This window comes from Helianthus annuus, chromosome 5 (genome assembly GCF_002127325.2).
Source record: "Helianthus annuus cultivar XRQ/B chromosome 5, HanXRQr2.0-SUNRISE, whole genome shotgun sequence".
Taxonomy (NCBI): domain Eukaryota; kingdom Viridiplantae; phylum Streptophyta; class Magnoliopsida; order Asterales; family Asteraceae; genus Helianthus; species Helianthus annuus.
In genome coordinates, this window is record NC_035437.2 from 174,765,738 (window position 1) to 174,772,594 (window position 6,857).

Sequence of the window (6,857 nt, forward strand, 5' to 3'; positions counted from 1 at the left end):
GGGGCCTTTGGCCCAGATAAGTTGTGGGTGTTCAACGGGTCACGAACCTACAGCCCATTGTGATTTACCCCAACTGAACCCATAACAATTTACCCATAGACTGTCGGCCCAATTAACTGCACCTCAAGTTTTTCATTAGTCCCACCCGTGACCCACCTTTATTACCCTGCCCAAATATATATCAACCTACCCATCCCGATCCACTAGCAGCAATATTTAACCACTTTCATTGTTGGTTTTAGCCCGAGAATAAATGTTAGGGTCTCGGCCCACTTAACCAACTATTGTGGGCGGCCCATTATCACTCATGCAGGTTTCAACTATGACTTCATATACAACCGGTTTCAATGAAACAATTTATCATGCAATCCCAGTTTCATGCAACTAATAATTTCAGTTCACATAACAAGATGCCCAAGTCATGTTATCGATTACACAAGCAAATACCAGGAGCATATCATATCATTCATCATTATGCAGGTTTACACAAAATATAATACATATAGCCAATCAAAATTTTACCAAAGTTACTGGACTTAACTAAATTGTATCTATACTTTTTAATAGCATAATGATCCACCACCATAATTACACACAAATACATCACCTTCAAGCAAACTAATTTTAGGATTCTAAAGCAGACGATTTCAAACATTACGTAAGAAATATTAAGCATTAAACATACATCATCATCATCATCGTTTCTTTTTTTTATCACAAGATTATTCTTTATGCATATCCAGGTGTATACTATGCATCATTAGTTGTACGTTTCCAAGAACCCAACATTACAAAGCATGGATCATTCTTAATCATCAAACTTGCATAATACATACACAGATCATCGAACAAGTAATATATTTTCATATAGTTTCAAGTAATCATTCAATCACAGGCACCAAACGACGCTACAGTTGGACCGAAACCGAAACAACGTGTTCGAAGACGAGGTAACGAGATATGTGGGGCTTACCGGCGATCGGTGGTGATGTGCTCCGGTTGCCGAGGGAGGAAGAGAGACGAGAGGTGATGCGCGAGACGGTGGTGGAGCTACAGCCGATTGCCGTAGGGTTTAGATGACATGCGTGAGGGCGTACGTACATGTATATGTATATATATACTTTTGGCTGAATATTGGCGGTGTAATGCTTGTGTGGGCCGATGTTAGGGTGGGCTGGGGGTTAGGGTCACGTAATTGTACCAACAATCAGATTTCAAACTTCCCATGTGTTACTATTATTGTTGTTATAAATATATTGTTTATTTATTTATTTATATAGTTATTTTTTTTAAACTAAACCAACAAATACAGTTTGTCGCACAAAGAGTTAGCAAAGTCGTGAATAATATCCACACAATGTTTTGACCGTTAAAGGTTTTGGGTTGCGCGAGGAGGTTGGGTCGACTAGGGCGACAAACATAATTAATTTATCAAATAAAATACATATGGGATTCGATTTATAAAGGCGAAGCAAACGGTTTGTACCTTGAAGTTACGGGTTGTCACAAATGTAATTAAATATTCTTTTAATTGGGAAGAGAAATCAGGAGAGAGAAAAAATCAATTAATTAAATGAAGATAGAAAAATACAATTATACCATTGTGTCTATTAAAATACATGTAAGTTACAAAAGATAATTACAATCTTGCCACTAAAGAACAAATCTAGATCTACAAAATCAATGGTCAGGATAAGTTCATTTTTGTTTACAAATAAATCATTGTTCACTCACTCATATATATATATATATGTATATATATATATGCAATTTTTAATAAATATCAGCCTACTTCAACTTTAAATTTAAACCTATACCAAATTCACACCAACCTCAAACATTCAAACTTTCACTCTGAACCTTTCACTCTCAACCATTTACAGTTAACCCATCTTTCATTTTACACCAAAATTGAGCACTTAACCCTTCACTCTCATATCAAACTTTTTCATAGATGACCAAAGAAGATTCTAAGAAATGTTAGGGGCCGGTTTAAACCCCAACCAATCAACCAACACCCCGCTCTACCAAAGCTACGGGTTACCTAATCAGCCCGGATCCATGCCTTCCCAATATCCAACAATTCGGTTCATAATTCAACCCAGTTTTCATTCATCGACAACTCCAAAACTTCGGGTCCATGCCTCCACCTGGTGCCATGTCTCCACTCGGAGCCGTTTACCCGTTCTATGAGTTGCCTCCACAAATGTGACACCCCAATGTTCAACTGGCGCCCGTGTTCAACTCCCCGGATACTAAGTCGTCTGGTACATCTAAACCAACTCCATCTTCGAGCATTCGAGCAGAAAAAATAAAGGGAAAACAAGTGTCGGTTCGAAGCAAAAGCAAAAAGTTGTTATTCACGAGTGGTCGGTTAAGGAAGAAACGACTCTTATACGAGCTTATCTTCATGTGTCAACATGCACCAAAGTCAGAGAAAAACCAAAAAAAAAAAAAACCGACTACTGGGAGCATATCCATACCTATTTTTGTGAAGAAATAGATAACAAGTTCAACCGAATAAAGGAGAACTTAAAATCACATTGGCATTATATGGCCAATCCGACAACTCTTTTTTTTTTGGAATATACAACCACCACAAAAATACGCATAGTGGTTACTCCGATGAGATGGTCATGGTTAAGGCCAAAGCGGAGTTTGAAATAGAAACAAATATATGGTTCAACTACGAACATGTTTTTGAATTAGTTAAAAACAAACCGAAATGGAATGCACCGCTCCCTTTGATGTCAAAAAGGACAAAGACATCTGAGTCGGGAGTGTATACATCGTCCGCTTCCGACGCGGTTGACTTGGACAACAATGACCTCCTGTCCACGATTGAAAATTTCAATTTCAATTTCGATGATGAAGACGTTTAAGAGATGCCTAGTCTAATGGGGCAAAAAAAGGCTTAAGCGGTATGGGCGAATTCGATGAGGATATCAAAACAAAAGGTGACATCGGTTCATGAAGAAGATGACCTAGTGAAAATTCAAATGCAACAATATATGGGAGAAAGAAAGCATTTGATGGATGACCTCAAGAGTAAACTCGACGAATTTCTGACGAATCAAGATTTAACTATCCTTTTTATGGACTGCTCGGGAACGAACACAGTTCGACTAAAAATTCACGAGTAAGTTTGTGAAAAAAATTAAGAAAAAACATAGATGAGCTTAAGTTGGTTTTTAGGTTTTATGTGTGTGTGTGTGTTTTCTATAATTTGTATGCCTTTTTAGGTTTTAAGTGTGGTTTTTTTTATTATTGGTATGTTTTTATTTTTAGGTTTTAAGTTAGGTTTTTAATTAAAATTGTTATAAGTGTGTGTTGTTTTAATGGATTTTCTAGTTTTGAAATTTATTATTCCAGAATTTTTATAATTTTTCAAAATAAAGTAAATAAAATAAAAATAGATTATACAAAATAGATACAATTTAAATAAAATGAAAAATTTGGTGATGAGGTGAAGGTTTAGAATGGTTTGATATTGTTTAGTGTTGTGCGGGAAAAGTAAGGTTTGGAATGATTTGACATGTTAACCAAAGAGTCTAGATTTGGACTTGCATTTAGTGTTGTTGATGCTTGAAGAGCCGCATATTTTAAGGGAGTGACATGCTTGGGATTGAACCCAAGACGTCCCACTAAGAGGCAAGAGCCTCTACCAAGTGAGCTAGTCCCACTTGGTCATTAATCCAATAAATAGTAATCACTAAAGTCATTTAAAATTTATTGTTGTTATTTTTAAGTCTCTCAACTTACGTCAAGCAATTTTTTTGTATTCTTTTTAGAAATGTTTGTATGTTTTTTTAGAGTAAAATGTCATTTTAGTCTCTGTGGTTTGGGCTATTTTGTCAGTTTAGTCCAAAAGTTTCAGTTTTTACCTGTGGGTCCAAAAAGGTTTCACCGTTACCATTTTAGTTCACTGGGTTAATTTCATTCATTTTTTCTTTTAACGAGAAAGACAATTCGGTCATTTTATATGGCTGAATTGCCCTTCTAATTCACAGAATTACATACGGTTCTATTTTCTTTGTCTTCTTTATATCAATTAAGGTTATATATTTGTATTTTTATATTCAAAAATAAAAATATAACCATGATCAACTTGGGTTCATGATTTCATCCCATTAGGCATAATGGTCTTAGGGCGTGATCTAGGTACTACTCGCTAGACCAACTCGGCCCTCCATTTAATTTTAAGCCATTTAGTGTTTGGGTCATCAGTCATGTAACATGGACCGAGCCACCCTTCTCATTGGGCTAGTTGGACTAGAACATTTTTTATCACTTTTAAGTTAAAAGTTGCATAAATCAGTTTTTTTTTTTTTAATTTTTATTTCCAAACCGGTTACGATTCAGGTCAACAAAACTCAAAACGCTTTTTGCCCAACCCGGCCTCCAAGTGAAAGATGATTGGTTCGGTTCCAAACAAGTTACGGTTTTTGGCTTGTTCTATTCTAAACCGGTTTCAAGAAAGGGGGTTCCAAACCGATCTGAACCCTATGAATTCAATCAGTTTCAAAACGGTTTCCACCCAATCGGATTTTATTTATCTGTTTGGATACGGGTTCCTAACCGGGTTTTTTGCCCACCTCTTCTTTTGGTTGCATAATAATTCAATGAAAGTATAATATCTAATACAATACTATAAATCTAGACTTGTTATAAACTTTAAATTCTTATAAAGGAACCATAGACAAATTAAACCATTGTCTTCTTTAGTCCATCTGTTAAGTCGGAATCTTTACGTACATTCTTCACCTATTAAACTTGTTAACCCAGAATCATTGAACCCGTTCATATGACCTTTCAAGTCTCCAAACCAATACCTAAGCTTGTCTATATTCTTCGTCACTTAGGACAAAATCATCCAAAACTTGAAAATGTATCAGAATGACGCGTGAGCTGAGCTAAATGACATATAACACGAAATCATTTTGATAAGTAAACTATATAAAATAAGGATGCTACACATTTGAATCAAAATACTATAAAATAAGCATGGTACTTCTAAACCATTTCCCAGAAAATACATACATTTAAACCATTGTGTATTTTAATTAAACACCAAAGGGCTTTTAAACTCAGCTTTAGTGCCTGTTGCTAGTTCACCTTAGCCCAAACTTCATCCAGCCCAACACATAAAATAGATGGCCCACAACCTTCTCAGCCCAACTTTTTAAAATATGCCCATCACAATAGGTTTATTTGCTTTGTTGTATTGTATGTATAAATGGCAATGTTATATCATTTTCATATTATATGATTAGTATGAATCATAGGAAGAATCATTAAATTGATACATTAAAGTCATATGTTGGTGTTCTTTACTTGTTTGATGTTAACTGATTTCTTACATAAAACGTTATTAGTGACGAAATTAAAATATTAGAAAGTATGAACAAAAATATTGGATAATAGACACTCATTTGTTTAAAAATCATATACGGTGGGTGAGGTTCAAATACATAGTTTTATATAAATAGGAAATCATAAGAAGGGTATCAAACGGACTTCGTTTGACATCATTCAAGCGGTATTGGAACAGTCTTGTCGAACTCTACGATACGATATTTTAGATTTTCCCTGTTGGATTTTTTGCTTGTAAACTTTAGAATTTTTGTTTAGATCGTTGTTCTTTTTTCCTCGACATTGTGTTATATTTTTTGGCATTATATTATATTTTGTGATCCATTATGTTATATTTTACGATCTATTGTGTTTTTGTATCCTTCTCATTTTTATGAGACTTTGTATGATAATTTTACCCTTATTTAATATTAAATGATAAACTTATTTTTATAGATAGATTTATGTAATAACAATTAAACAATTATTATCAATTATTTATGTCTTTGACTAAATATGTGATTTAAGAGAAGTTTGAATACTTGGAAAAAGTATTATGGAATCCTTATCCGATAACACGCCCTTTTAACTTTGAAAGACATGCCACGTGACCCCCTTGCATTATTGATTATCTTGAAGCTAAACTTTTTTGCTTTTAACCCTCTTTGGTAAATATATTTCACATGTATCTTGAAGCTATACTTTTTTGCTTTTAACCCTATTTGCTAAAGATATTTCACATGTTTGTCCAACTTATCATTTCATAATCTAACACATATACATACATTGATAAAGGTTTATAGTTTTTAAAAATGGTTAATGTATTTTTAAAACATTTACATATTTAAATATAAATATGTATGTTATATACAATGGCGTCTCTGAGAATTCATGCACAAATTTTCAATCGATTTATCAACGTCAAAGAAACGGTTGGAAGATCAGCGAGAGCGACGAGGATATAATGCAGTCTGCTTTAATAGAATATCAAGCGGCACGAGAGAATTTCTCATACTTGAAGATTTGGAAGCTTCTTGGTAATAGCTCTAAATGGGCCAACGTGCCGACGACGGTAGGAACTTCTTCCACAAGGTCAGGAAATAGAAAGCCGACAAAGAAGTCAAAAACCTCCGAGTCGGTTGAAACTGAAACAACAACGTCCGACGCTCGAAATGTTGATTTACACGATGTTAATCCGTTAATTCCGGGGGAGGAAGGGGCGGATGAGCAAGAGGCAGACCTACAACGACCACCCGGTAGAAAAAGCGATGCAAAATCGAGGAGACCGGAGTCATCGTCTGGGGGATTCGACTTGAGTCAAGCATTTTCCGAGATGAACCAACGAGTTCAAGATATATGCGACTTCGCGGCTCAACGTATGCAAGAGAACCGAGAAGTGGTCAGCTTATGAAGGATATACAATTTGAGAGAGACTTTGAGTTTTACTCGAAGCCGTACAACCACCTAACCGGAAAGGCGTGGAAATAGCTCTACAAAGAAAGGCG